Consider the following 6,144-nt stretch of genomic DNA (forward strand, 5'->3'; position numbering starts at 1 on the left):
ACTTCTTAGGGCCTCAGTCTACAAGGATGTTTTTGGGAGGCTCAGAAGGTAAGTGGTTCTTTGTTTTCTTTTTGTTTTTGTTTTTATTTTTTAATTTTTATTTTCTTCATTATATTGAGAGCAGTAGGGGGCAGAATGAAGCAGGATTCTGTAATAAATGAGTAGAAAATTTTCTGTATACAATTTTACTTTTGAGATATATTAACTCATAATTAAACCAGATTTGCTTGCAGACACAAGATTGTCAGTGTAATGATTAATAAAAGAACACTTATTTTACTAAGTTTAATCTCTTCTATATATGACAGTAGACAGGGCCTAGACAAAAAAATCAATAGGAAAAGCCAATAGGCAAAATAAGATACTGTTCATGAAATAAAAATATCTTGACACCCATTACTTTTTATAAGTAATTCCACCTCAACGTTTAAGGAGCCTATGTGACAAAGGATTGCACTGAATCTGTGCTCTAAGAATTCTAATATCCTGGGTCCACCTAGGTATGGACAACTGTTATATTTCTATCCCTGTAACACAACACTGGAGGTGTCGTAGAGGGTGAAAACCAAATTACAGCCCCTTATTATTTTGCAGGGGTCTGTTATATTATTGATGCTTTAAAATTGTGTTTTGTACTTTTTATTTTACACATTTCTTAAGATACTAACTATATGTATTTATTAAATAAAACTCAAACCATGAATATGCAACAAATACTGTTGTTAATTAATGTAGTTTTAAGCAATTTTCTTCGGTGTTAGATTTGCATATACTGATGACTTCTTAGTAAAGTTTCAGTTAATGACATTTAAAAAATAAAACACTCTTAGCCTCATACAAGTTTTAAATGTTTTATATAGATTTGTTTAATCTATTTCAATAATTTTTTATAAAAAACTTTTATAAAAACAGACATTTTGTAGTCTGTAGTCACTTTGAAATATTTGGAAATTTCATTTTTTGTTAAATATTTGTTCTCTTTTTAGAAGTATAATTTTCAGTAGGAGTTTTTGTTATTTTATTAAAATGAATTCCTTTTCTTATTTCAGGTTTTTAAAATTGAATCTTGTAGCATTGAGTTTGAATAATATTGAGTAAACCTTTCTTCAGCAGTGAGAAATATATTTAAATTCTTGAATAGTATGAAATTATTTAAAGTCTAAACAATAAGTTATCTTTTAACATTTACACACACACACACACACACACACACACACACACACACAAAACCAAGTAATTTAAATTTAGGTGTCAATATCAGAAGTCAATTTTAATTTTCCTGGAATATCAGTTTGTAATTTTAGGAAGAGATTAAAATGGAATATTCAGGCAGATGTGGAGGCAGAAACCTAGGATTCCAGCACTTTGAAAATTAAGGCAGGCAAATTGTAGGTTTGATTAAAGTCAGTCAGAACTTGGTTAATATCTTTTCTCTCTGGGTCTGTCTCCCTGCCTGCCTGCTCTCGGTCTGTGAGAATGTAAATTTATAACATTATTGTCAATGAAATGGAACAAATTAATGCCAGTAACGCTCGTTAACTCCCTGGGCCAGAGTATCATTGCCTAAAAATCAATTGTCAGAAACATGAGCTTATGTTTACAAGGATTACAGAATTTTCAGTTTCTTTTGAATGATTTACTTTTACCTGTCTGAACTAGTGCAGTAGGCCAGACAATGCTGAATCTGACCAGGCCATGCTGAAAAAAGAGGCCATTCCTTCATTTTTATTTATATTTGCTTCATTTTATAAACATGTTGAATGTGATTCTCAGTTTTCACTAAAGTGATCTAAACATATTAATTAGTAATAAGCAGTAGCTGCACCAGGACACACTATACCTGTGATCTCTTCTAAGACATCATAATCCAGTAACCTCTCTCTCCTTCTTCTTCTGTTTGTCCATTCCTCCCTCCCTCCTTCCTTCCTTTCTTCTCTTCTCTGTTCCTCCCTCACTCTTGTCACCCACTTCTGTTAATCTCTCTCTCTATATATATATATATCTCTCTCTTGTTCTTTGCCCTCCTCCTCTTCATCTCTCTTCTTTCTCCTGCCTTGTGCAGAGATCTCACACACACACACACAATCAATCATGCACACATACACAGACACACACACTCAGACAGATTTCCAGTGAACATTCATATCTTTGCCAAACTCACATCAGTGGTCATGGAACCTGTGATGAACTTTGGGTATGACTGCTTCCCAACAGTCTCTGCAGTGACATTCCTCCTGCTGCTGCCTCATCTTAACAAACTGGCTTTCAACTGAAATTATAATATTCTGCTCAACATCTGTGTGTTTCCTGTTATGCCTGTGCTAATTTTAATATCCAAATAAGAATTTATACACTTAAAATTTTATATACTATCAGTATGGTGGTTTGAATTACTACTTTATTGAAAACTATTAAGAATTCTTGCTGGCACCCTATATTTTATAAAAACTCTATGAAAATAATTTTGATGTCTAGTTCTTTCTCTTTTGGGGATTTCTAAAAATGCCTTTGTATTACTGACAGGAGACAGTACATTAGCCAACAATTTCACTTATCGTCTGAAAGTCACATACTCAATTTATGTACTCTCTGAGCAATCACACAGCTTTTATGTTACATAATAAATGTGGTGAAGCTTAAAATGTAAATGATACTTTTGATTTGAATAGGGTCATTTGATTCTCTGGAGTCTAACTTCTTGAGATATTTGTATATATTAGATATCAACCCTCTAACAGATGTAGATTGGTAATGTTCTTTTCCAAATCAGTTGGATACAGTTTTTTTGTCCTATTGTCAGTATCTTTTGCTTTACAGAAGCTTTACAATTTTAAGAGCTTCTAGCTGTTGATTCTTGATATTAGATTAAAAGGTATTGGTACTGTGTTCAGGAAAATTTTCCCTGTGCCTATGTATTTGAGGCTCTTCCCAATTACTCTTCTATTTGGTTCCGAGTATCTGGTTTGTTTGCTTATTTATTTATTTTTACACTACTGATTTTTTTTCCTTTCTCAGTCTACTCTCTCACCACCCCATCCCATACCTGTTTCCCATTTCAACATGGACTACTTGACTCAACACATGCCAACTGATCTCTAAAGTCTCTGAGACCTATAGTCTCTTGAGGGTTAGGTGCATTTCCTTTGATTGAACACCAACTTTTGCTGTACATGTACTTGGGGCCACATATTAGCTAGTGTATTCTGCCTGGTTTATGATTCATGGTTTGAGAGAGGTATCTAGGTTAATTGAGACTGCTGGTCCTTCTACAGGGTCACCCTCCTCCTCAGCTTCTTCCAGCTTTTCCATAATACAAGCAAAGGGAGCAGAAGCTTCTATTTATTGGGTGAATGCAAATATCTGTATCTGAATCACTCAGCTAATCGTTGGTTCTTTGGCGGGCAGTCATAATAGGGCCCTTCTTGTGAGAGCTCCGTAGCCTGTAATGAAAGGCCTTTAGGTCTCACTTAGAGCTGGATTACACTTTGAGCCTGGCCCTGGACCTTTATTTTCTCAGGTTCTTCTTCATTTCCATCTCTGTATTTCTTTCTGGTTCTGATTCATTGTAGTCATTTTTGATTTCTCTATGAAAAGCTGATTTAATCTAATGAATTAAGTTAATACAATAATAAATTAATCATGGCTATCAGATCATATAACTAAAATAGCCACTAAACATAAAACTGTTGAATGAAAGTGTGAAAAGTGTGTGGATTCTGATAATGTATGTTAACACTGAGGACCTTGTTTTCCACTACACGGGAAGGAATATGTTTTGAAGAAGAAATATACAAACAGAATCACTATCTGGTCATCTTTGCTGGGTTCATGTTATTCCATGTAGATAATAATGTTTCTCTTAGTGTCCCAAATTTTCTCTTTTTGGGGAGATGTATATAGCATATAGAAATTACAGAAACCAAGAAAGGAAAAGAGGAGCATTGTCTGTATAGGGGTGGGATGGAAGCAACAGAGAGCAGAATATCAGTGTACAAATGATCTCATCAGTGAACTAGGAAAAGAGTGGCTTCTCAGAGTGTGGATGGGAATAAATACAGACAAAAGAGGAAGGTAGGTAACATATCAAGATGGATTTATAAAAAACCATAACTACACATTCTATTAACTAATTATACTGCACCTCCAAAACTAAATGAAAAAGACTATTTATCTTAAAGCTAGGGTTTTTTGAAACCTGAATTTTCACAAAAAGTGATGGGATGAAAGATAATGTGGGATAGGCATAGTGCCATTTAAAACAACAATTAATGGTTATACTGTGTGCAAAGTAAATTAATGGCTTCCAACTGTATCTATCCCTTTAATTCAAATTCTGGGCATGTAAGAAATCCAGGAAAAAGGGACATAAATGCAATGGAGTGAGAAAAATATTTTTCTGATTAAACTAATAAGATTACAATAAATTATCACTGTAATTGCATTTGAAGTATAAATTGAAGCAAGGATGATTACAAACTAGAGCACAGTAAAATTATAGAATATGAGAATGAATCACCTAATATATTGGATTTGTTTAGAGAATACTTTCCAGATTTATTTATCATTTCTTTGTTGTAGGAATGTGATTAACATTCTGTGCTTATCACTACTGTTTAGGTACTAACTATGAAATGAGGCAATTAATTAAACAAGATTGGATTTCTAAGGCATGAGACTCAAATGTAATACAGGGCCATATGGTGAACATTCTGTGAATATAAGATTGCAATCTTATTTATTATATATAATTTTCTATATATACAGCAGATTCATGGAAGTCATAGTAATGTAAGCTCTGATGAAAATTAAGAGTTAATGAGACATGTTATTTAAGAAAAATATGGAAAGTGAAATGACAATATAGTCAGTGTATCACACACATTATGTATGCTTTTTTTATTTTTTTTTCAGATATGAAATAAACACCCACTATGATTTTATGATGAATACACTCTCCACTTATGTTCACACTCAAAAATGTCTTTTATTTCCAAGCTGGTCTTGGAGTCCTATCCAATATGTTTCTTCTTTGTTTCTATATTTTCATAATCCTAGGTCACAGACTTAAACCTACAGACCTGATCTACTGTCAACTGACTTTCGTTCACATCATAATATTCCTCAGTGGAGGGGACATTTGGCTTATAGACTTATTTGAGACACTGAACACTAAGAATCACATCAAATGTAAGGCAACTTTTTACATCAGCAGAGCAATGAGAGGCTTCTCCATCTGCATCACCTGCCTCCTGAGTGTGTTCCAGGCTGTCAATATCAGTCCCAATACCTCTTTGCTGGCAAAATTTAAACAAAACTTAAATAAATACATTATATATGCTCTCTTATGTATGTGGTCTTTCAATTTGTCCTTCAGTAGTAACCGAATCTTCTATGTTGGTGCATTTACCAATGTAAGTGAGCCCAATCAAATGAGGGCCACTAAATACTGCTCACTCTTACCCATGAACTCCATCATCAGCAGACTGATTTTAACAGTGACAACTGCCAGAGATGTGTTTCTTGTAGGAGTCATGTTGACCACAAGTACATACATGATGATTATCTTGTTCAGACATCAGAGGCAATGTAAGCATCTTCATAGCATCAGCCAGCTGAGAGCAATCCCCTGAAAAAAGGGCCACCCAGACCGTTTTGCTGCTGATAGTGTTCTTTGTGGTAATGTATTGGGTGGACTACACCATCTCGACAACGTCTTTCCTTTTATGGATGTATAACCCAGTTATCCTGATTGTTCAAAAGTTTGTGATGAATGCCTATCCCACAATCACTCCCTTGGTACAAATCAGCATTGATAACAGAATAATCTTTATGCCGAAAAATAAGCAGTCAAAATGCCATCATGTATTTTTTGAAATTTGTTTTTTCTTTTTTAAAAAAGGCTATTAATGAATTTTTACATTAGTGTACAAGTGTTGTGACAAAGGGCACGTGTGTGTGCATTCCCCTGATCCCATTGAGGTTGCCATATAATCCCCTGGAATTGGACTTACAACTGGTTATAAAGAATGATCCTCCACAGACCCAGGTATTTAGTTTCAAAAATACAGATTCTTTTTAAACATTAATTGTTCAATAGCAAAGCAAGATTGGATTTTACTGTTACTGGAGTTATGTCTTTTGTAC

General features: G+C 34.1%; 1 pseudogene across 1 annotated transcript; it reads left to right on the top strand.

The window, feature by feature from the left end:
* The first annotated feature begins 4,961 nt into the window (after positions 1 to 4,961).
* On the top strand, positions 4,962 to 5,907 carry LOC308432577 (vomeronasal type-1 receptor 90-like; annotated as a pseudogene). The gene has a single exon. The product of its transcript is annotated as a vomeronasal type-1 receptor 90-like (transcript).
* Positions 5,908 to 6,144: the final 237 nt, after the last annotated feature.

The sequence above is a fragment of the Micromys minutus genome (assembly GCF_963924665.1).
Source record: "Micromys minutus genome assembly, chromosome: 18".
Lineage (NCBI taxonomy): Eukaryota > Metazoa > Chordata > Mammalia > Rodentia > Muridae > Micromys > Micromys minutus.